Source organism: Odocoileus virginianus, chromosome 4 (genome assembly GCF_023699985.2).
Source record: "Odocoileus virginianus isolate 20LAN1187 ecotype Illinois chromosome 4, Ovbor_1.2, whole genome shotgun sequence".
Classification (NCBI taxonomy): Eukaryota; Metazoa; Chordata; class Mammalia; order Artiodactyla; family Cervidae; genus Odocoileus; species Odocoileus virginianus.
Genome location: NC_069677.1, coordinates 81,722,057 through 81,747,538, shown reverse-complemented (window position 1 = coordinate 81,747,538; position 25,482 = coordinate 81,722,057). Strand labels below are relative to the sequence as shown.

The following is a 25,482-nucleotide window of genomic DNA, read 5'->3' as shown; positions in this document are numbered from 1 at the left end:
AGTGCTCACATCCCAGTAAACCAGCACTGCTTCCCCATCCAGATGTGGGGGTCTGCTCCCCGGCCCCTGGAGCCTGGGCTGGCTGCAAAGCTCACCCCTAAATAGAATGGGGTGACATCCCATGGCTCCTGAGCCTGGGCCTTCAGAGGCCCTGCAGCTTCCCCTGCACCCTCCAGGGACCAGGGGAAGAGACTTCATCTAGCCAGCTGGAAGGTGGGCCCACAGGGAGCAAAGATGGACCCATGGCCCCAGGCAGGTTGCCAGCTGACTGCAGCCACACATGAGACCCCAGGTGAGACCAGCAGAAAACCACCTTGGTGAGCACAGCCCAAAGCACTGGCCAACAGAATTGTGAGATAAGAAAATGGTGGTTGTTTTCAATCATGACCTTTTGGGGTGGCTTGTTAGATAGTAACACATAAATAATACACAAGCCATGCTTTCTAAGTTAATTTAATAGATGTAGTTGAACTCTAAATAAAATACCAAGAGGTCCTCTGTCCCTCACCCCTGGAACTGGAAATGCTGACTCTCTGGTCCACATGGGAAAACAAACAGGAAAGAAAACCGAACAACCATGAGAAAGAACCTGGAACAGCCACAAGATACCATCACATACGACGAAGCCTCTGCTGTTCAGGGTGTGTTCCTGGCCTGTGACCAGATACGCAGGCCAATGACACAGACCAACAGTCTGCGATGGACAGTCGGCTGAGAGGGAGGGGGCCTCCTGGAGTCCCTAGGCAGCTGGACCAGGTGACCCTGCAGTCGTCAGGGAGAGACCAGACAGCCGAGTGTCCTGAGTGTTGCTACTGACTAAGCAGATGACACAGGACATGTCTCACATGACGTCTCACATGGCAGACTTTCCTTTGCACTTGCCTTTAGGCAAACTTGTATTTCTACTGCGTGTACAATAAAGAGGATGCAAAGTTAACCTAAAACCATCACTGGGCTCATGAGACTCTTGGAATTCTGCATCTCTCAATCAAAGGGGTAAGAAAAGTACCATGAAAGGATATACTGCATGGCCCCTTCAGGCCTCCGTAACAATCCTCTCCCACCCAGGAGAGCTCTGCCATGGCAGCAGCGCCCATCCTTGGGTCCAGGAGGGGACCCCCAGCCCCAGATCTAAGCCATAAAGGTAACCTCACCCCCAGCTTGAGCGACTGCTCCAGGGACGGGCATGAGGCTATCTCAGGAGCATGAAGAGATCCATGTGAGAAGGAAGGACCTATGCTGTGGGCAGTGGCATTTGTGAGCAGCTGAGACTCTGCCAGCAGCTGCCATTCTAAGACGCAGAGGGGACATGAGTCACAAGCATTTCAGTGGGCATTCCTGTTACCTGTGACCCAAACCCCTGTGGGTGCACCCTCACCACGTCTGTTCCTGCTATGCACGCAGGTCTGGCGTACAACACACGGTGCTCCAGCAAGGCTGACTAAGGGACGCCTGTGTTTATTACGTACATGTGTGACGTGCGGCAGCATGACTCCTGAAGCTTGCACCACTCGCATGTCATTACAAGCCGCCTCAGGAAAAGCTTCCTGAAAGAATAACGTTATGGGACAGCCGATGAAGCCCTTCACCAGCCAGTCTCATCGGAGACTTTCCACACCCTGTCACACTCTGGATCGGCGGGTGCTGCTGGCTGGGGAGGGGCTGTGCAGGCTGGAGGGCGAGGGCTTGGGATGCAGGACAAGGGAACTGTCATGTTTGCAGCCCCTGAGGGAGATGTCCGGGGCACCACTGCAGCTGGTGAAGGCTGGACAGACAACTCTGGCTGCCCAGGATGGAGGCAGGTGCCCTGCACAGCCAGCATCCCTCCTGACCACAGGCTGGAGGAGCTACATGGACTAAAGGGTCCCTGTGCGCCTGGGCCACCAGTGAAGGAGGCCAGAAGCTCCCGCCAGGCCCTAGAAGGAGGGCCTGCAAACTGCACCCCAAGGACAAGGCGGGGGGTGGGAGGAAGTGCTGTCATGTCCCCAGGGGGCTTCCACTGTGGAAACAGTGCCCCCAGGCAGGAAGCGGGGTGGCTGGCCGAGGAGAGGGGAGGGGCTAGGACAGATGCCCAGGGACAGAGGCCTGAGAGGGCCCCCTGGGCCCCCCTGTACCCCGCCTACCGCACTCTTTGAGCTCCAGAATCGATCGTCTTTCCTAGGGTGTCCTGATGGTCTTACTGGTCTGGGCAGTGGTGACTTTTGGGGCAGGAGGTGGGAGGGAGGTGAAGGGCTCCCAGCTTGATGACTGCACAATAGACCTGTGACAAACCTCTGGGCCTGCGGACACTGCAGGCAGCCCGCGCACCAAGGCAGCTGCCCGCCTGCATGCACAGGCACATGCACACACACACACACACACACACATGCACACGTGCACACGCACGCACACAAGCACGTGCGCATACACACACATGTGCACACACACGCACACACACACAAAAAACAGGCGAGGCCACCTTGGATGTCACTTTGTGACAATGATCTGCCCTTTATAGTGATGACATTTTACTCTTAGAGAAACAGGAGTTTGCTTTATAATTATTGTGACCCCATGGACTATACAGTCCATGGAATTCTCCAGGCCAGAATACTGGAGTGAATAGCCTTTCCCTTCTCCAGGGGATCTTCCCAACCCAGGGATCAAACCCAGGTCTCCCGCATTGCAGGTGGATTCTTTAGCAGCTGAGCCACAAAGGAAGCCCATTATTCAATGAATTGGTTGTTAATTCACTTCTCTACATGGACAATATATTTCATAATTTAAAAAGTTATATGGAGTCTTGATGTCCCCTTAGGAATGCAGAGATCTCATCACTCCCACCCTGCCACAAAATAATGCCAGACAAACTGCAAGTTCATGACTTTTCTTGACCCCATCAGAGATGTGAGGTTATAGCACAACCAATTAACAAAACATGTGGAGCAAGGTGGGTGCCTGCCAGGGGCAGGACTGAGACCCAGCCCCCAGAGCAGACATGGGAGGAGTTGGTCAGCAAAGGCTGCTCAGCTGGGGAGTGTGGGAAGGTCTCCCCTCCTGCAGACTTTTCCTCCATGACCCCCAGCGAACCCCATGCAGCAAGCCTGGGAAAGCTTCTCCTACACACTCTAGACTCTGCAGGTCATTAACAAGAGATTTTTAGAAAGCAGAACACAAACCTCAAAGGATGAACAAGGTCATTTACAAAGATAAAAAATCCTGTCACATTTCCCATTAAAGACACATCATAACTCCAACAAGGGGTAAACTCAATGGGTTTCAAATGTCCATCCGGCCTCTGTCCAGGGTGGTGGAAAAGCCCACTCCCGGGTTCCTGGGCAACCCAGATCCAGGGTGGTTTGGAAAAGGCCAGACTCACCCCAATTCAGAGGAGGAGGGCCACCTGTCACTCAGCAGCTGCCTCTTACTTGAGTTTCCTGCCTGAACACCAGCTCAGAGCATCTCAGATACACACATGCTTCAAAGGACATAATCACACCTGTGAAACATTAGGTAGAAAGTGAAACAAAGACTGCCACGAACACTGTGTACCTACTTCCTGTGGGGGTTGGCGCCCTGAGGTGCCTCCTGGTCTGGTGCAGAGCCAAGGTGCCACCCTGGGATGTTAGGACCCCAGAGGGCAAGCCGTACGCTGCTCCTCTCTTTCCTACCAGTAGCCCAACTGGAAAATGGTAAGAGAGGTGTGGGTGGGGGTGGACATGCTGCCCTAAAGGCTGTAGCACACTCCCCACCCCCAGGGCAGCTCCATCACTGCATCACTGGTGTTGGGGTTTCAAGGACAGCAGCCCCACTGGGAAGATCCGGTTACAAGTGGCTGTCCAGGGGAGGGCTGGGGGCACTGGATGCTGGGGAGACCTCTCCTGTGTGTGCATGTTGGGGGGGGCAGGTGCTGAGAAGCAATGGCCCTCCCCTCCTTGCTGCACCCCTACAATGAGCTTCTCACCCTGAAGTCAGCTTTTCCAGTAAGATGTGAAATGCTTGTGGAGTCTGATGAGATTTTATGGGGGGGGGGTTCCCACCTCTGCTGGCTGTGTCTTCCTCGTTTTCCTCAAATCCACCTAGGTTTACACCACACCCCTTTGGTCTCCAGTTTACCCCTAAGGATGCCTCTCTGTAGCCTGCAAGATCAACAGCAGTGTCCAAGGATGGGTCCACGGCACTGGTGCCCATGACAGGCACATCCTTGGGGGGAAGGAGACTCCGAGACCTTGGATTAGATGCCATCAGAGGTTTGCTGGGCGCTCCAGAAAGAGCAGGGCTCTGTCTGAGGAACAGGTCTTGCTTTCTGTTCTTTTGGAGGAACCAAGCTCTTTCTGTGATCCCTTTCAGATCATCTTGCTTAGGGAGGACAGGTCAGGGGTTGAGGGAGGCGCTGCCTCCAGGGCAGACCTTGTTCCACAACGTCCTTCCCTAAACGTCAGGGCAAACCAGAGGCAGCATCCTGACTGCCCTGTCCCCACCCAGCACCCAGCGGAAATGGCACAGGAACTGACAACAAATCCAGTAGGGTGAAGGTACCAGCCCCACCTGGTACCAGGGAGACTGGTGGGCAGTACAGATCTGTCCAGCAGTGACAGAGTTAACTCTGACGCCTGAACAACAGGGCATGTGATGACCTCTCTAGCTCTTTCTAGCGCTGGACTTTTCTCCTTTTTCAATAGATGCTTACGAAGCACCTGCTGTGGACGGTCACTGCTTCTGTATCCTAAGAGACGATGTCACAGACCACCTACGTTCAGGACACGATGCTCTACTTGAAACAAAGACCAAGTATCAAAATAGAAAACTGAACTGAGTGGAAAAAAAGAAAATTAAATTCATGAAATGGCAAAGATTCACTGAGGATTAGTTTAATCTATTAAGTGATCTCTATTACCGTGGCAATGATGTCGCAACATTTAAAATGTCAAATTGCTTACGAAGTTTTAGCCTCTTCCAGTCAACATAGAAACTCCAAGCCCTCTACGCTTGGCACTGCCGATGGAAAGTCCTGATGGGGTTGGAACGCTCCCCACCTCTCATGAATGGCCCCACACTCTGTCCTGTTCCCTTCGGGAAAAGAACCAGGAATGATTATCCTCTCTGAGTTGCTTTCTTCTTTCCTGCATGACCCTCTCACTTCTAGTCTATGGATTTTTCTAAATTGTAACATATACACCAATGATGGGTCTATTGACTAAACCGAGAAATAATAATACGTTCGTACTACAGACACTTTATTTTCATATTAAATGTGCTGAAATGGTCACCTCACTGCCGGTAGCATTCTCTTCCTGAGTGCTTTCAGGTTGAAACCTTTATTTAGGTCAATAGCAATGGAACACAACAGGTTTTTCCTCTAGGATTTGAAGCTTAAGCACAATCCAAAATGTGGTCACTTTACCAATTTCACAGAATTTGAACCCTGGGACCAAGAACAGCAAAATTTAATTCCATGATTCTCCTTTTATTGTCCCCTGGACCATTTACACCCCCTCACCCCCTGCACTCACACAGAAAAGGCTGAAAAAAGTCACACTATTTGCAAGAACTTGTTAACTCAAGCTATTTTTAACCTCCTTATTGCTTTCCTTAATCTCTGCCTACACTTCTGTAAACACCCCCTTTACTAATCCTGGCTTCACACATTTGTTTTCTAGTGGTATGCTGACTCCTACAAAGAATGAAGACAAAGATTATGGTAACCTCATGATAGGCAAGATTTCAGAAAACTTAATTTCCACTCATCCTTTGTGAAAAGATTACTTGAGGATGTAGTCCAGCAAAACAAGAAGGAACCTAATGAAGATTCCTTTTTTTAAGAAAAAGGAAAAACAGACCAGTTAAGCAGAGAAAAGAATTGCCAGGATAACACCTTTATAGATGGCCTGGAAAGAAATTGGTCAAAATTAACATAGGACATCTTTCAAGAAGAAAATAGAACTTGTTCAACAAAGAATATAATTAAGGAGCTGGAAGTTTTGGGTATTGAGGAAGGAATGTTTCTTTTCTCAAAAAAAAAATACAATTAAGATTTTCAATAAAAAATGCTGTGCAAGGTAACTGTGATCCAAATGTAAATCAAATTAACAGGGGGCATGATTTCCCACAATCGCTTCACAAGGTACCTAAAACTTCCTTCTCCAAGCAGCAAAGATTTAATGGCTTAGATTTCTAGTTTCTCCTCTGTGGTACTTACAGGAACAAAAAACTTTTTTAAATTTTACTGTGAATTCTATTTCTGGACCTTTAATATTTATAATCAACTTATAAAAGAAACATGGAGAATTTAATTGCAATATGAATAGAACATGAACATCCTAAACCCAAATTTTTTACATAATGGAGGTCAAGAGATTTCTGTCTAAGTTGATCCAACAAAAAGTGGTAAGTTGAGAATATTAAGGTTTTAAGGCAAAAGTAAAATAACTAAAAATAACGGTATAACTAACAAAACTTAATGACAGCAATGGACAGAAGATGGGAGGCGTGTAAGCTGACTAAATCCCTCATCACTCGCTGCGAGGACTGGACAGGTCCCGCTGCTGAGAGTGGGGTGTGATCTGTCTCACACACTGAGGACCAGAAATCTCAAACAGTGCCTGGGACACGGTGGGTACTCAGTGGAAATCTGCCGGAGAACTGAATGAAATTTAAGTGAAGAAACAGAGGCACATGCTGTGGCGCGAGCCCCAGGACTCAGTCTCGGGGCTCCTCCTCCGAGCTCCTCTCCGAGCCGGGAGGCAGCTGGAGAACCATCTGTCTTTTCAGTCATTTCTGCTGCTTGATTTCTTTTAAACCAGTGTACTTTGCTATTCTTATCATCATAAAAAAGTAAAGAAATCTCAGTGCACAAATTAACATTGACTATTGGGGTCGAAAAGAGTCGGATACGACTGAATGACTGAACAATAATGAAATGATAGCATCTTTAAAGATGAAAAACAGATCCTGTTGGCACTTTGTCAGGCAAAAAGAACCTGAAGAAAGTTTCAATCCCACCAGTGTCTCAGTGTCCACCCTCAGCACACAGGACCCCACACGCCTGCTGAGGTTTTTTCCACCAAAAAGGAGGAGCCTGTGTTGGTGGCCAGTGTGCTGGGCCCGGGGCTCCAGACACTGGACTCTTGCCCCCTGTCTCCCCTGCCCGTGGCCTCGGCACATGACGTGGTCATTTTGAATGTCAATTTCTGGTCTGAAGATGAGAATAAGGCAACCTTTAGCCCAGTAGCATATGGTGGCTCTGAGGGTTGAGAAGGGTCCCTCTCACGCTTATAAATAGCTGAGATCTGAAAGATCCTTTGTAAACCAAGTTTTAAAGTGTATTCAGGTTCCTAGGTGGGCAAACAAAGGTGCTATTTTCCCTACAAACAGCAGATATTTGAATCATTTTGAGCATTTGTAAAACCACATACTTCAACTGCTAATCCCAAGAAATGGCTTGTACAACAGGGTCTCACTGTCACATTACTTTGGGAAAGTCTGTGTGCCCCACTTCTTCTGGAAGGTAACTGATACGCGCTCTGAGGCTGGGCAGGGAAGAACAGGAAGTAACTGGTCTGTCTAGTTAGTGTCCCAAACTGTGAGCTCATGGGACCTTTTAGAGCCTCTTGCTTGCAAGTTTCACTAATTCAGACTCACTTTCCCTCCTCACTCTACATTTGTTGTTCTTGTTCAGTGGCTAAGGCGTGTCTCTTCGCAACCCCATGGACTGCAGCACACCAGGCTCCTCTGACCTCCACCATCTCCCAGAGTTTGCTCAGATTCATGTCCATTGAGCTGGTGATGCCATCCAACCATTCCATCCTCTGCTGCACCCTTCTTTTGCTTTCAATCTTTCCCAGTAGCAGGGTCTTTTCACTCTATATTAGTGGGGTTCTAATTATTAAGCACATATTTCATTTCAAAGAGTATGATTGAAATCTGATTATTTGACATGGTTATAAATCACCAACATGAAAAACAATTTCTGTTATAAGTTCAAACAAGGTTTTTGGTGCTAGAGTTTTTCCTCCCTGAAACACCCCAAAACCCCAGAGCGATAACCACACTTCAACTAAGATGATAAGGAGGGAAACTTACCACCAAGCCAGGTTTGGGAGGCTTCCAACCACACCTGTCCAGACAGGACCAGCAGGATTGTGGAGCTGAGCACAAAAAGTAAGATTTTCGCCAGGGCAACCACTGTGAGCTGCATATGCTATACACAAGATGCTAAAATGTCTTTCTCCTCTCAGGGTATTTCTCAGTGGCAGGAACTTTTTTCTTTAAAAATGAGGAAAATTCCTGAGCTGATGTCTCAAACAGCTTTCGCAGTAAGGTCAAGGAACTCACGAAATATTTTCAATACAAGAAAAGGGCAACACAGTCTTTCTATTTTCCTCCGAAGACAATGAGGTTGCTCCCGCCTCTGCCTCCACCAGAGCCTCCCTGTTCCCGTGGCATCCCTTGCATGACCCGCTTCTGGGTGGTGGGACACAGTCTAAATGGATTCATTGGGCCCACCCAGCATTTTCTTATGCATTGTAGTAGGGTCCTAGGATCCGTCACCTGGGTCTGAAGCAAGGCTTCCTGAGAAAAGCAGGCTCCATCCTGGCCACGGAGCCAAGACGTGGTGACTGTCCCCTCACCTCACTCCCCGGTCAGAGGTTCCATGTGGCATTTCCCATGACCGCACTGTGCTGCCAGACCAGACTCCGCTCATAAAGGGGCGCCCTTGCGGGGTGGGGGCCCCTTCTCCCCCAGACCATGCTGGCCACATTCAGTGCCCCTGTCAGTGAGAGGTTCACACCCGGCTCGAGTCGGAGCCCGCTGCGAGCAGAGTCCCAGCCCACGGAGAGGATGAGGCGAAGCGAGGCCTCTTTCCTGGGCGCTGGGATGCGGCAGGTCCTGGCCTGCTGAGACTGCAGCACCTGGGTCCCGCCAGGGGAAGGGCCTCCTGCTGGACTCCCTGTGCTGTCCCCAGGAGGGGTCTGATATGAGCACGGAGGCTGCCACCCTGTCCTTGGAGAGCACACCCACCATGAAGATGCAGCGCCCTCTCACCGAGCGGAACCCCCCCAACACCCTCTGACCTGGAGCTGAGCTGTGTCTGAGCAGTGAGCTGGGGGCCCCAGTGCCCCGTCTGCAGGGGGCCTGAGCCAGTGCCTGCCTGGAGCAGGACACGGGATCACTGGGGAGAACTGCCGAGGAAAAGGCGGTGCTCACGCCCAGTGCTGACCAGCGAGGACACTTCCATAGACTCGGGGAAGGAAAACCTTGACATCCCTCCCGGTTCTGAGCCTCAGGGACTCGCTGGGGGCTGCCGGCCTCTCTGGTCGGATCACGGCTGCTTCAGGAATGTTCCTGGAACAGTGTCTCTGCCTGTTTATGGATCAAGTGACCTCCTCCTCAAGCGTCAGAGGAGGGCAGGTGGGAGGACAAACCGGACTAGGAGGCAGCCAGTTCCTCCCCTGCCTATGCAGCCTCTGACCGGGGCGGCCACCAACCCCACCCCCAGCCCAGTCCCATGCCCAGCAGGCCTGCGGCCTCGGGACCCGCACTGGCTGCCCCGCCCTGACCTGGACTCACCACTGACTGCCACGGGGTGACACACACCCACCCCCGCCCCGGGGCACGTGTACGGCCCACGCAGAGGCTCCCTGGGCAGTGGTACGGCACACCTTTGCTGTGGTTCTTCACCCTCAAGTGTTCCGGAGTCTGAGATAAAGTAAGTGGCCGCTGCTCCTACGGGGCCACTCCAGACCAGCGACTGCTGCTACTCACCCTCAAAGAGGCCAGAAACCCATTTAATAAGGGACACAAGTCTAATGAGGAATTAGGGCTAATTCCTCCCCGCACTAATGTGTTTATCTTTGGTTCCGTGTAATCCTCACCTGTAAACAGCACCAGTCCTGTCTGCAGAAGCTCTGAGCGCAAATGCCTCCACGCATGAATTCACCCTAAGTTTGGGAAGGGAGGGTGGGGGCCTGGATGGCTGGGGTCACGCCTACCCGGCCCCAGGCCCGGCCCCTTCTCCTCCTCAGAAACAGAAGCAGCACTAATCGGATCTACAGGAAAGAGACCTTCCAGACCAGGAAACCCAGTTCCAAACCAGACTAAGGGTGTCCTGAGGAAGCCAACTGGGATGGAAACTTCAGTGGGGCAACGTCTCTCCATGGGGTGTTACCCCATTCTCAGATCTAGCACGTAAATAGCTCTGGATCTGGGGTCTGGCCTTGTGCACGGCCACCCTGACAGCTCCTACCATCAGGCGAATGCTGTCTTGTGTGGGTCGCTCCCGCCCCGAGGTGCCATTACCATCAGCCCTGTGTACTGTGAGGTCATCGCCCGCAGGGACGGGACATCAGCGTGTCCTGTCTCTACAGACGGAAACAAGGCTTGGAGCTCCCAGGCCCCCAGCCTTGTGAGGGGCCAGACTGGAAGGGGGAACCCAGAACCTCCCTGAGTTCACTGCAAGAACTGGTGGGCACGCCCGTTGCAGCTGTGCCCAGGGTGCCGGTGACCTGCCACAAACCAGCTCAACATTTATGGCTGCAGCAAGTGGCGTCCCTTTGATGGAAACCATGGTTGTCCCACTTAATTTACAGACCACGTGTGCGGAGCTCCCAGCTCAGGGAGACCACCTTTGCCGACTTGCTTCCCTTTGTCTGCTGAGAGGGACCACTGGTCAGCGTGGAGAACACAGCGTGGAGAGTCTCAGCGAAAGCACAAGTAAGTGTGGCCCCTCGTCCCCCACCCTGATAGCCCGGCCTGGGCACCAGCCACGCTCACCAGTAGAAGTAGTAGGCCAGAGCCACGGCCAGCAGGGTGGTGCAGACGCCCCAGAACAGGCAGGCCGAGTAGCTGGCCAGCATCTTCAGGTCCTTCTTGAGTTGGTGAGAGGAATCTGGCGGCTGGGGTGGGTCAGCCTCTGACCCGAGGATAACTGGAGGGATCACGGCCAGGACCGCTCTGCTGGGGTCTATCGGGCTGCGGCCACTGGGACCATCTGCCCAGCAAAGAGGGCACACGGCTTCTGGGTCCTGCCACCCACAACAGCCTGCAGGTCTCAGCGGCCAACTCAGAGACAAACTGGAGCCACACGGAAAACTTGGGCCTCTCCTCGGCCACCGCGGGGACTTTGTGGGTGCCCACTAATCCAGTAAGCGGCTTGCAACCTGGAGCCGCAGTAAGCAGGTGGTGTCACGGGGCTCGGCCAGGAGACAGGTCAGTGAGCCCCATCCAGCCCCCCACCTGGACTGTGGATGGAAGGCACACGCAGGAACCCCAATGGCACAACAGCCCCAACCCCACTCAGCCTGGGGCGGGTTGTGCAGTGAGCCAGCTGGTCGGGCTTGGCCCTTGGGCTGATGTCCTCTGTGTGGGGCCGAGTCCTGAATGCCAGGCAGGGCCCAGAGACCACACGTGCTGCCCAGTGTCAAGCGCGGGTACTGGGTGGGCACGGCTGCTCCAGCACTGCTGTGGGCATGGGTCCCTGTAAGGAACCATGGGGAAAGATGCCCCACTTATCCTTGGGGGGGATGCAGAATGAACCTGACCCCTGAACAAGCAAATGTGGGGGCCTGTCTTCTGATGCTGATGCCTCCCCAGACTGAGACATCTGAACCTGCTGCGAGCGGCCAAGGTGAGACGGGGTGACCAAGGGACAGAGGCGGCCCTGCAACACAGAGCCTGCACAGACAGGCGCATGAGGCGTGGAAGAGGGGTTTCCAGAGGGCTCTTCACGGTGTGTTGGGATGGAAGGACAGTCATCGCTTTCCACATCTTTGTGGTACTCAGCATAAAAGACTGTCTCCTGAACCGGCCGTTGTCCCAGCCGCTCTGGCTGCCTGCCTGGCCCCCTCGCAGCCCTGTGTCCTGCTTGGTAAACACACAGCTGGAGAAGCCTGATTGGTCCGAGCTCCACTGTGAGGCCTCAGGGTGTGGACGGCCCCATGCGAACTGAGGCGGCTGTTCTGAGTCTCTGGACAGGCTACTGTAGGGCTCCTTCTAGACGCATCGCTCTGCTAGTCTAGCCTCGGGCTCCAGGCTCAAGGAGCTTCAGGGGAGAAAGCGGTCATCACTGTCCGCTGAGCTCACAGGCAGGGCTGCAAGCTCTGCCCAGCACCATCCCTCTGGCTAAGGCTTTCCAGCCCTTAATCCCCAAGGCAGAGGAACTGCTGACCTGGGAGGCTGGCTCCTTGGGAGACACTCAGAGCCCCAGCAGAGGACACAATCTCTGCCCTCCTGATGAAGAACGACCCAGGCCCTCCACCAGAGTGGTGCACTGACCTATGGCCACAGAGCAAGCCCCCAGAGTCTGGCAGGGCCCCCGGTGCATCTGCTCATGTGATTGTGACCCATCACTGAGCTGAGGCCTCCCTCAGACCTCCAGGAAGGGCACAGGCAGCCCTGCCTTGACCCTTGACCATTAGCACCTGGATTTGACCTTTGCCCTAAAGCCTGTTCTCATTTAAATAGCTATTTGTGAGGACCTTCTGAGTCTCAATTGGTTCTGCCCTGCTCCAGAAAGGCTCCCCAGGCCTCTCCACGTGCAGTCAGAACTAACTACACATCTGAAGCACAAATCAGGCCATGGCCCCCCAAATCACCACTGCCAGCATCCCAATGTTCTCCTTCAATTCCAGGCCTTCAATATCACTGATGAACATAGATGCAAAAATCCTTAACAAAATTCTAGCAAACAGAATCCAACAACATATTAAAAAGATCATACATCATGACCAAGTGGGCTTTATCCCAGGAATGCAAGGATTCTTTAATATCTGCAAATCAATCAATGTAATACACCACATTAACAAATTGAAAGATAAAAACCATATGATTATCTCAATAGATGCAGAAAAAGCCTTTGACAAAATTCAACATCCATTTGTGATTAAAACTCTCCAGAAAGCAGGAATAGAAGGAACATACCTCAACATAATAAAAGCTATATATGACAAACCCACAGCAAGCATTACCCTCAATAGTGAAAAATTGAAAGCATTTCCTCTGAAATCAGGAACAAGACAAGGGTGCCCACTCTCACCACTACTATTGAACATAGTTTTGGAAGTGTTGGCCACAGCAATCAGAGCAGAAAAAGAAGTAAAAGGAATCCAGATAGGAAAAGAAGAAGTGAAACTCTCTCTGTTTGCAGATGACATGATCCTCTACATAGAAAACCCTAAAGACTCTACCAGAAAATTACTAGAGCTAATCAACGAATACAGTAAAGTTGCAGGATATAAAATTAACACACAGAAATCCCTTGCATTCCTATACACTAACAATGAGAAAACAGAAAGAGAAATTAAGGAAACAATACCATTCACCATTGCAACAAAAAGAATAAAATACTTAGGAGTATATCTACCTAAAGAAACAAAAGACTTATACATAGAAAACTATAAAACACTGATGAAAGAAATCAAAGAGGACACAAACAGATGGAGAAATATACCGTGTTCATGGATTGGAAGAATCAATATTGTGAAAATGGCTATACTACCCAAAGCAATCTATAGATTCAATGCAATCCCTATCAAGCTACCAGCGGTATTTTTCACAGAACTAGAACAAATAATTTCACAATTTGTATGGAAATACAAAAAACCTCCAATAGCTAAAGTAACCTTGAGAAAGAAGAATGGAACTGGAGGAATTAACCTGCCTGACATCAGACTATACTACAAAGCCACAGTCATCAAGACAGGATGGTACTGGCACAAAGACAGAAATATAGATCAATGGAACAGAATGGAAAAACCAGAGATAAATCCACGAACCTATGGACACCTTATCTTTGACAAAGGAGGCAAGGATATACAATGGAAAAAAGACAACCTCTTTAACAAGTGGTGCTGGGAAAACTGGTCAACCACATGTAAAAGAATGAAACTAGAACACCTTCTAACACTATACAAAAAAATAAACTCAAAATGGATTAAAGATCTAAATGTAAGACCAGAAACTATAAAACTCCTAGAGGAGAACATAGGCAAAACACTCTCTGACATAAATCACAGCAGGGTCCTCTATGACCCACCTCCCAGAATACTGGAAATAAAAGCAAAAATAAACAAATGGGACCTAATGAAACTTAAAAGCTTTTGTACAACAAAGGAAACTAAAAGCAAGGTGAAAAGACAGCCCTCAGATTGGGAGAAAATAATAGCAAACGAAGCAACAGACAAAGGATTAATCTCAAAAATATACAAGCAACTCCTGCAGCTCAACTCCAGAAAAACAAATGACCCAATCAAAAAATGGGCCAAAGAGCTAAACAGACATTTCTCCAAAGAAGACAGACAGATGGCTAAAAAACACATGAAAAGATGCTCAACATCACCCATTATCAGAGAAATGCAAATCAAAACCACAATGAGGTACCATTACACACCAGTCAGGATGGCTGCTATCCAAAAGTCTATAAGCAATAAATGCTGGAGAGGGTGTGGAGAAAAGGGAACCCTCTTACACTGTTGGTGGGAATGCAAACTAGTACAGCCGCTATGGAAAACAGTGTGGAGATTTCTTAAAAAACTGGAAATAGAACTGCCATATGACCCAGCAATCCCACTTCTGGGCATACACACCGAGGAAACCAGATCTGAAAGAGACACGTGCACCCCAATGTTCATCACAGCACTGTTTATAATAGCCAGGACATGGAAGCAACCTAGATGCCCATCAGCAGACGAATGGATGAGGAAGCTGTGGTACATATACACCATGGAATATTACTCAGCCATTAAAAAGAATTCATTTGAATCAGTTCTAATGAGATGGATGAAACTGGAGCCCATTATACAGAGTAAAGTAAGCCAGAAAGATAAAGACCATTACAGTATACTAACACATATATATGGACTTTAGAAAGATGGTAACGATAACCCTATATGCAAAACAGAAAAAGAGACACAGATGTACAGAACAGACTTTTGGACTCAGTGGGAAAAGGCGAGGGTGGGATGTTTCAAGAGAACAGCATCGAAATATGTATATTATCTAGGGTGAAACAGATCACCAGCCCAGGTTGGATGCATGAGACAAGTGCTCAGGCCTGGTGCACTGGAAAGACCCAGAGGGATCGGGTGGAGAGGGAGGTGGGAGGTGGGACCGGGATGGGGAATACATGTAAACCCATGGCTAATTCATGTCAATGTATGACAAAAACCACTACAATATTGCAAAGTAATTAGCCTCCAACTAATAAAAATAAATGAAAAAAAAAAAAAGATTCCAGGCCTTGGAGACACTCCCAAGTCCTGTCCTGGCCCCAGCCTCCTGCCGCAGTCACAGGGCTGGAGCCAAGCTCGGAGGGTGGGTGGGGGGTGGTGTCCCTGAACACCCGGGGTCTGGCAGCGGCCCCTGAGGATGGCCACATGGTCCGCGAGGCAGAAGGTGAGACAGAGCCCTCGCGAGAGTTAGGCCCCATCTGCGGCATTCACAAACCCACAAGCTCCCACCCCGGAAACTAGGAGCCAAGAGTCAAGTGGAAAGTGAACACGTGGAGACACGCAGTGGCGGGGGGCAGGAGGGTCATGTTAAGTGTTGGGCCCTGTACAGGCATTACTCACTGAAGGACCAGCATGCTGCTGCTGACTCCGCTGTCCCAGGGCTCCACGTTACTGGCAGAACCAGGACTGGAAACCAGCTTGGCTAACGTGGCCGCTGAGCCGGTCGCTGCCCCAGCTGCTGGCTGTACTGCAGATGCCCAGGGAGGAGCTGAGCGTGTGCTGTCTAGCAGTCCCCAGGGCCCGAGTGTCCTGGAGCTGGTCCACACAGCTCCACGCTCAGACGCTTATGAAATCTCAGCCCACCACCCTCTACCCTACCCTAGTTCCCCAAAGACACTGTCAACCCTGGTGCCCTGGGCTCAGGGCAGTGGGCAGCAACAGGCGTTGGTCTCGGAGCAGAGGTGCTCCAGGTTCTCTGCCCTGCCTCCAGTTCTCGGCTGGCCGGACACCTCTGCCCCAGGAGGGCCTCTCACTCACCCAGTGGCTGCATTTATTGGGTTAACAAGTTGAGGAGAGGCCGCCTGCCCTCTGGGGAGGCCTGGCTGTTTATAAACAGCAGCCTGTTTATCCAGTGAGCTCAGCACCAGAGCTGGGGGAGCACCCTCAACAAGGGATGCGTTGCCAGAAGTGCTCACCCACGACTCCCCGGCCCCAAAGGCTTCTCTGGGCTCCCCTCCTCACAGAGCGCCCCAACCCGCACCTCATTCCCCGCCCAGGGCGACCTCCCTGCTGACCGCTTAGACACGGAGCTCCTGGTGTCTTCCTGCAGCACGAAACTGGAAAGGGCCTGAGTTTCTGGGGCCTTCTCCATGGGTCCCGGAGGAAGCAGGGAGGGGTGGCGTCTGCAGCCCCAGCATCCCCAGAGAGGATGCTCTCACCAGCTCCGGTCTGCAAGCCCAGAGGGCCCAGGGCCACGTTCTGCTGGGAACTGGCCTCGGACACACGCGACGGCACCTGCGGCAGGCCACCTCCCACCCGCACACCTGGAGGTTTTGTGTTTCACTCTTCAACCCGATCCGCCCTCCCACAGCTTTAAATACGTGAATAAATAACGTAAATAACAAAAATAACCCCCACACGTGAAAAGCTCCCGGGTAAACGAGCCGGCGGTGGCAGAGGCCCCAGGAAGGAGGCCAGTGCTCTTGGGGACCAGCTGACACAACGTCCTTCCAAACCACATGGGGAACTTGGAGAACACGGGTTACTATGCAAACCAAACACAAGTAAACAGCCTGAGGCACGAGCCCAGGAAAACCCATGGCCAAGTCTCCAGGGCCTCTGAGGAGCCCAGGACCTCTACCTCTTGCCTCCCGGGACCTCCACCAGCGCCGTCCACACAGTGGCAGTGACCTGGCGGTGTCTGCACAGGCCGATCAGGCGAACACGGGCAGAGAGGCAAGTGCCGAAGGTGGCCCGGGATAACATGGGATCCCCCTGCAGGGCCTTCCCAAAGACGTGGGACCAGGCTCTCTGGCAGCCCCTGGCCACCTCGGGCATTCAGACGAAGAGAACACACGTATTTTTTGGGGGCACTCTTTGTCAGGCTTCAAGAGGCACTTGAGTGTCTAGTGCTTGGAAGCACCTGTAAAACTACCTGTTGGTCCTTGAAGCAAGATGACAGCTCAGGAAGAAAGGAAACCAGCATGTGGACAGCTTCAGTTCATTAGGCGATAACTTTAAGCAGCCCAGTATTCTGCATGGAGTTGAAACACACCACTCTTAGTAAATCCCTTGGTTTCCAGGAATTAGTACCACCCATTGGACACTCACACAGAAAGAAAACTCCGAGGATGAAGGAAGTTTTTAAACAAAATATAGTTTCAATCATGAAATCTTTTTGAACAATTATCGTGATTTTTAAAAACTCAAATGAATCAGCTTGCTTTGTTCCTAACCATTTCAACCAAAACCTGCTATTAACATTTCTAACCTTCAACTCAGTGACTGCCACATGTACATCACAGCCATTCCCAGGCTGGCGTGCACACAACCCTCACTCTGCTCTTCATGGTCTCCTGATGCAAGAAAACAGACAGGGGAGGCTGTGAAAGCCATGACACCGTGAGCCTCAAGGCTCTTCCTGTGATACTTACAGATGTCAGAGCATAGGAACAAGCCAGGTGTCTACACCAAGGACCTGCCCAAGTGACCGAATAGTTTGCATCCATTCAAACGCAAGTAGAGACAGGGCAGCAGCTGGGCAGGCTTGCTCACCCCTGGGTGTGCTGAGAGAACAGAGCAAGCATGCGACAGCATTGCACAGATGCACTGCTCCTCGTGGCAGGATGCCTGCCCTGGGGCAGGGCAGCGTCTCAGATGAAGAGGAGGAGGGCGCCAGGCTGGAACTGGACCTCCCCCTTCCCCTGGCAGCCCCAGGGGCTGGAAACCCAGAGGGGCGGGAACCAGGAAGTGGGTTCTCACCAGACACCGAACCTGCTGGCACCTTGATCTTGAACTTCCAGCCTCTGGAACTGTGACAAATGAAGGCCTGCTTGTGTCCACCCCTAGGCTAGGGGAGTCTGTGACAGCAGCCTGAGTGGCCTGAGCATAGTGGCAGGAGACTCTCGGGCCAGTACAAACCCTCCTCTTCTTCAAAAGCAGTGGAGACCGCGGACGGCACCACCTGGGTTCAAACCTGGTCTTGTCACTACACTGCGTGCCCCTGAGGAGCGCATGTGCCTCCCTGGGCCTCCATGTCCTCATCTGTCCAGTGGGGATGGCAGTTCCTATGTCACCAGGTTTCGAGGGCAAAATGAGCGACTCGTGCAAAGCACTTAGACTAGGGAGGTGGCGGGGGTGGGGTGGGGGTGGGGAGCCCAGGGCCCAGTACTGCTGGCGTCAGCGTCACTGTGTTTAGCCTGGTAAAGTCAGCTGCAGGGTATTTCATCATATGGATGCAGTAACCATTTCACCCTTCTCCTACTGAGGAAGGACACTTGGGTCACCTCCGACATTTCTCCTTTACAAGCGATGCTACATTGAGTCTCCTTACAAGGATCCCGGAGCCCTTGTTGAATATTTCGGTTAGAGAGAGTTCCCAGAAAAAAAGGCTGGTCAAAGCATAAACAGAGTTTATATTTTAAAAGGTACTGCCATCTTAGTCCTCAAAAAAGCCGCAGCAGTTCCCTCTCAGACCAGCTGCGGACAGTCCTTTAATCACTTGACACGTGCCTTCCGAGGGGGTGTCTAATGGGACAAGAGAAACCGCCTTCGAATAAACTTCTGTGCGCTCACAACCTGGTCTCTGTGAGACGTGGGCCCTCGGTGGGACTGGGCGTTCCCACGGGCTGCGGTCACACTGGCCACAGAGCCCGGCCCGCGTTCGCTCAGGTGCCACTGTGCCCAGGACGTCCATGCACTCCTGTGACTCTCAGCTCTCTTCCCACCCCTGGGGGATGGAGAGCCTGAGGCACCCCACTGCTGGGGCGCCTGCCTGTCTCTGGCCTGAATCCGCTCCTTTTTAAGCCCTGCAGACTGTCCCAGGCTCGGTTTACTGCCCGGAGCCCTGTGGGTGACGATATGACAGCGAGCTGGTCCTGCATCCCCCCTGCCAGCCTGACTCTCACTGGTCGACCGAGCGTGGCAACAGTGGAGCCTCATCCTTCACCAGGGGCATGTGAACATCCCGCCACCCGTTAGAGTCACAGCCAGACCGGCCCGGCTCCTCCTGGGAAAGGACAGGCTTCCACAGTTCTGAGGGCATGACCCCGCCTCCTGCACCCCACCATGTGTTAGCCTATAGGCTGTCCCTGCCGCCACCTAGGGCCACAGCGGGTAGAGGGACACCAATGAGCAGGCTTGTCCCTGCCTGCTTCCTGGGACGCCAGACTACTAGGAGCCTTCTCTCAGGGACCTTCCTGCCCATCTGTGATCAAAAGATGTCTTCTCTGATGGGCACACACATGCTATCAATGGCCCACGAAGCTAACTACCCCCTCCCCAGTTTCTGGGACTCAAATAGGAGCCCTCCGGTTCACACCTAGGTGCCCCTAACTGTGGTGCCACCCTGGTGTCTGCTGATCTAATGGTCAGGCTCTGGGGACCTGTGTGGTTGAACTTGCATTTTCCGACCACTGGGAGAACCTGCCAGGCCCTCCGGCCACTCCCACCCCACTGTCCTCTGAGCATGAGTGGTCTGGTGTCAGCCTCTCCTTCCTGCCCTGACCTGCAGACTGCCCGTCCTCAGGCCCGCCCGGCCCGAGTGTCCCAGGGTGGCCCTGCTCTAACAGTCGGGGGCTGCAGTCGCCCATGGCTGGCGGGCATGCCTGGGGCTTAGAATCAGAAGTCCGGCTTTGTAGGACACCTAAGTCACGTTCAACAGATCAGTGACATGCTGTCACTTTGACCTCCCCTGGTTCCGCACCAGACGGGAAAACGGGCTGCCATTCGTAAGCCCCTAATGAGCAACTGTTCTCGCTTCAGTGTCTTGTCTCTTCGCGATGGGAGCTACAGTCTCATCCTGCCCTGAGCACCCAGACACATTGCGTGTTTTCTAGACTTTGCAAGCTGGCTCACAGAACCAGCTCCACCAGGAGAAAGATCTGACTCCAAATGCACACTTCACATGCTTGGTGTCAGACTTCTCAAGTGACCCTGACCTCCACGGGGACGCATGCTGCTTGTGCATCCGGGAGTGTGGGCTTCCAGGGGCACCTCCACAGCCCAGGCCTTGGCCCTCCCCAAGGCTGGCATCTAGAGAGGCTGGGTACCTGGAAGAGCTCACCACTCCTTAAAACAATCAGATCAGGAGGTCATGGGCGCTGAGGCCGGGGGGAGTTCACGTGAGTGGATGACAAGATGCCCCGCCCAACACTCACCTCTACCCGGCCCACCCGACCAATTTCAGCTCCAGGGAAACTCAGACCACACAGAATGCTTCTCTCAACTGTCTCTGTGCTTCTTTTGTAGCACAAAACCCACCACACCTAAGTACTTACTGGCCCAGGTTTATCCTCTCCACGCCAGAGCCCCTGGGCAGGGACCCACCCTCTGGCATCTGCCTGCTTCACACCCCTGATTCTGCCACGGGCATGAACACACCTCACCCTTCAGAACCGCTTCCTCCAACCCTTGCATGTTAACCTAACATAATCCCCAAGAAATGGCTGTGGAGAAAGCAAAGGCAGAAGTGACAGCCAATCACCGCCCCCCAACTCCAACACTCCCCCTTGCTTGCAGACTCGGAGTCCGTCCCGGGCAAATCGGGGAGGCGGCACCCCAGTGGGCTGGCCCAGGGTGCTATTATGAGCCTGGGGGGATCTTAAACTGCATTTATTTTATTTTTTTATTTTATTTTTTTAAATCAACAATAATTTATTTTCTCACAGTTTGGGAGGCTGGACCTATCCGATGAAGTTGTTAGCAGAGCTGGATCTTCTGGAGGCTCTGAGGAGGAACCTGTTCCAGGCATGTCTCCAGGTTTCTGGAGACTGCCAACAATCCTTTGCATGCCTTGTCTTGTACAGAGATCACATCAGGGACGTCCCTGGTGGTGCAGTGGAAAAGAATCCGCCTGCCAATGCAGGGGACACGGGTTCGATCCCTGGTCTGGGAAGATCCCACATGACTCAGAGTAACTAAGTCAGAGCGCCACAGCTACTGAGCCCATGCTCTAGAGCCTGAGAGCTGTAACTACTGAGCCCATGTGCTGCAACTACGGAGGCCCATGTACCTAGAACCTGTGGTCCTAAAGCCTGTTCTCCGAACAGCAGAAGCCACTGCAATGAGAAGCTCAAGCACCACAACGAAGAGCATTTAAACTGCATTTAAAAAGTGAAAGGTAAAATTCACTTTAGTGATGTATTTTATTTAACCCAATACAGTCAACATGTCATCATTTTAACAGGCAATCAATATTAAGAAGGCAATAATGAGATGTTTTGTATTACCCCTTCATCCAAGTCTTTGAAGTCTGTGTGTTTTTAGCTCTCATGGCTACTTAGTTTTCAAGGTCTGAGGCATTGCACGTTGGCCCGTTAGCTCTGCCGTTCGGTTACTCGTGTAATGTTTGCGGCAGATGAAAGCTTCTGATTACCCTGACTGGGAGATGCTACAGACCAGGAATCACTCAGCAGTGACAGCCTGATGGAAGCAGGGTCAAGTGTGGTGCGCTGGAGGCAGGCACAGGATGCGTGATCACAAGACCTCTGGGTCCCTGGTCCTTGCCTGTCTTTTGAAGCTCAGGATGAAGACAGACAAACCACGAAAAATTTCCACACGTTAAAAAGGAGCAAGTTCTCAAAATTGGAGGCCAGCAGAGGCGGGGAGGGCCCCTGGATAGACCACTAACCCAGCCCCCTCTTCTACAGCCAGAGCTCAGAGAGAGGTGAGCCCACAGAGGGTGCAGACTCGGAGACCTGAGATGCCTGGCCCTGACCTCCCGTCCCCTCTCCCCAGGAGGACTTGGAGCCTCTTCCAGAGGGAAGGAGGGAGGCCCTGCGGGGAGCTGCTCCCAGCCATCCTTACCTGGGGTCTGGGTGCCAGCCTGCAGGACAAGTCCTAAAGGCCCTGGAGTCCTGCGAGGTGGCTTTTATCCTGCCCTCAGCCCCGCCCCATTGGCGAGGCAGGAGCTCCTAGGAGGATGGGAAAAAGGATCCTGCCTCTTGCCTGTGCCCGGAGATGGGCGCTTTTCACCCATGACGCAGACTCTCTGCAAGCCAGGGAGGCAGAAGCAGCCAGGAGAGTGGCCTGGAGGGCTGCTGCAGGGCCCGGGGAGAGTGCGCTGCTGCCCACGGCTGCTGGCCTGGCCCCAAATGCGGTGAGGAGCCAGAGACTGTGGCTGCCGCCCTCTTTTTCTTATTTTCAGAGACTGGAAGCTGGGACTTGACCAGCACCCACGCTGAAAGAAGAAGTGCAAGTCCATGGTGAAGAGCCGCCCACACAGAGAGCAGTGAGGAGGGAGGACAAAGAATCCAAATCAGGCCAAGGGTCAAGGACACACACAGTTCCTGGAAAATGACTGCTCTGCCAAGTGGCAGAAGGAGCTGCTTCTGTACCAACTGGACAGACATCCTGTCCACGGGCTCAGGCCCAGCCAGGAAGGAGAGGGGGCCACTGGGAACCCTGCGTCTAGCCAGGAAGAGGGAGGTGGAGGCCACTGAGGGGAACTTGGGGAGGGCCCTTTAAAAGGACACGGCCCAGATATGCACTCTTCCTTCCTACCTGGAATGGAGATGCAATGGCAAGGAGGGGAGCAGCCTTCTTGAGACCAGCAGGTCACAATTGGGAGGACAGAAGCTGTGGACTGAGGAGTCAGAGTCCTACGTCCCTGTGGCTCCACGGAGCTACCACCCCTGCCATGGACTGTCTTGCTGTTAACAGGAGGAACACTGACCTGTGCTGATTTCTTAGAGCACCTGCGCAGGGGCTGAACCTGCTCCCAGCAGATGTGGAAGTCTGGGGCAAAGGCGATTAAAGGGTAGACCTTGAAACTGTTACAAATTAACCTGAGCGGTTTACAACTCTCCAGGTTCATAAATGTGGCTCTGGCTTCTGTACTGCCATTTCAATCCTGTTCACACTGGAACAGGGGGCTGTGGAGGCCACACCCAGCATGCACCGGGTCCTCAACCCTACCCTTCCGAGCACACACACCCGTGTTCTCTTGGCCTCACTTGTCCTTTCGCAGCATAAATGCCCAATGACAGCTGGTCCTCTTGGGGACAGTTGCACCATGGGTCCTGATGTCCCCACAGTGTTGGGAGGAGAGCAGAGGCTTGTGGTCGGAGCAGACGAGCTCACCCACCAGGGCCCAGCTGGGCGCACGGCACCCTGGTCCCAATCATGCCAGCCAGGCCTGGGATCCATGCACAGTTGGAGGCTGGTCACCCAAGAAACTGCCACCCCATCCCCTCACTGGAGCCCCAGGGCCACCCTTTCACCCTGCAACCCCACTCCCAAGCACAGGAGCCCCCAGCTACAGTCTCTGGGCAACACTTGACAACTTCTACCACTTGCATAGATTTTTGATTCCAAAAAGTCAAATGCAAGAAAACAGTGTCTCAGACACCCCTGTACCCACATTGCCAGGTAGCAGTGCAAGGTCTGAGACAGACCCCAAATCCAAAAGGGCAGCTCCAGGGAGACCAACGGTCAGCCTTGGACAGGCTACCACACACACAGACACATGTGCACATGCAGAGACATGTGCACACACAGACACGCACACCCAGCCTCCAGCTCCTCATCTGCAGAAGGATGGCTGGTGCGGGTACCCCCGAGTCCCTGACCCCAGAGCCTGTGACCCCCCCCAGCAGGGTCACAGGTGGTGTCCGAAGACAGGGTTGAGAGAAGAGGCCCCCTCTCCCACACAGGCTCCTGCCAGGCCAAACCCAATCCTGGTGAAACACAACCACCCTGGGCCACCCTCCCGGCACCAGGCATGTTCCCACACATTCCAGCTCGGAGCACAAGGCAGGATCAGCACAGTGCCCTCCCCACATCTCCCGCAGCACTCGGCTGGGGGTGGGGGATGATGCACTGCACACCTGCCTCCCGCCCTCCCCCCTCCCCCACACACTCATGTGAACCACATGCATGCTCACAGATACATCCCACACGTGTGTGTACCACACACATCCCATGCCCACATGTGCACCACACACATCCCCCACACACGTGCGTACCACACATGTGTGAACCACACCCACACCCATATATGCACACACTCACCCCCCTGCAAGCCAAGCTGCTCTCCGCCCAATGCTGTCACCCAGCCCACCCCTTTCCCGACCTTCACTCGAGTCCCCCACCAGCCTGAGTCAGCTGGGACCTCCGTGTCCAGCGAAGGCTGTGACCATGCCGGGCATCTGCTGGGGGCCCCACTGAACCGAGAACTAATCCCTCGCCCCCTGGCTGCTGGGCCTGCCATCCATACACCCCCCTGCTCCCCACTGGCTGCACTGTGTCCGCCCATCCGTCCCTCCGTCCATCTGACCCTCCTCCAGCCCACTCCTGCCAGGGCCCACCATCCCCTGCTGCCCCCCTGGGAGGGGCTGCCTGTTCTGCTGCAGCATCCACCCCATCTGCCACCCTGCCACACCCCAGGCAGGCTCCTGTCAGCAACTGTCACCTGGCATGTTGGTGTTCATCTGTTTATTACTGTTGCCTCAGCCCCCATCCCACCCCTGCCCACTGGAATGCAGCCCTGGAAGCCGGGAGGGGCCTCCAGAAATTGACAAAGGACAGAGGGTCTGGATGTGGGTCTTTAGCACGATTCATGTTTCTCTGTGTCGCCTCCCCCAGGAGCCCCTGACCCCCCAGGAGCCTCTGCCCTCACCAAACACTGAGGTCTGCGGGCCGCTCACCCACCCCTGACCTCAAGCAGCACATGGGACATGGCTGGCACTTCACCGAGTTAGCAATTGTTGAATAAGATCTCAGCTGGACCTGTTCCCAGGCTCGGTGCTTCACCCTCCCCACTGGGTGACTGACCTCCAACTGTGGCAGTCTGTCCTGGGGGGCCTGGGCAGGTCCACGGTCATGGTGGCCAGGTCCCCTCCCAGCCAACAAACCCCAGTGGACACCGAGGGCCAGTAGCCACAGAGCAGCAGCCCCTCCCAGCAGCCACGGGAGCCCGGACCAGGGCCTGTTCCGCAACCACTGAGAGGCAGGCTCTTTATGAGCAACCTGACCTCTAAGACAGACAATACGTGTTGCTGCTTGCAGCATTTCTCTAGTGCGTATGACACAAAGTACCTAGAGCAGAGAGAAAACATGCCGATGGTCCTCCCTGGCCCCCAGCTCACTGGCCACCAATGCTCCCTCCTTCCTCAGGCTTCAGCTCCGCACACCCAGATCCTAGGGGAAGGGTTCTCGTTTCATCCCAAACAAAAAAGCCTGCTTTCTCACAACAACCCAGCAAGGGTTCGTTAAACCTTCACGAGAGCGGCACCAAGACACAGAGGTATCCTCACACCTGCACCTTCTGCTGACCTCCCAAGATGTCCCCACCCCGTGCTCCTGGGACGTTCCCCACCACATCCACCCAGCACTGTGG

The 25,482-nt window shown here is 53.0% G+C and overlaps 1 protein-coding gene and 1 long non-coding RNA gene across 4 annotated transcripts in view; one reads left to right on the top strand and one right to left on the bottom strand.

The window, feature by feature from the left end:
- AGPAT3 (1-acylglycerol-3-phosphate O-acyltransferase 3) overlaps positions 1 to 25,482 on the bottom strand; it is a 91,453-nt gene that overhangs the window by 32,669 nt on the left and 33,302 nt on the right. The window contains exons 1-2 of one of the 3 annotated variants that reach the window (XM_020883601.2): positions 2,124 to 2,227; positions 1,470 to 1,547 (exon numbers count right to left, since the gene is read on the bottom strand). The exons of 1 other annotated variant lie outside the window; for it this stretch is intronic. The gene's annotated coding sequence lies outside the window, so the exon portion shown is untranslated. Of the gene's footprint in view, positions 1 to 1,469; positions 1,548 to 2,123; positions 2,228 to 25,482 lie in introns of those variants that run through there. One more of the 3 variants, XM_070466856.1, reaches the window with a different exon arrangement.
- On the top strand, positions 2,317 to 5,253 carry LOC139034822 (uncharacterized). The gene is made up of 2 exons (XR_011487399.1): positions 2,317 to 3,671; positions 4,662 to 5,253. It is a non-coding gene; the product is annotated as an uncharacterized lncRNA (long non-coding RNA).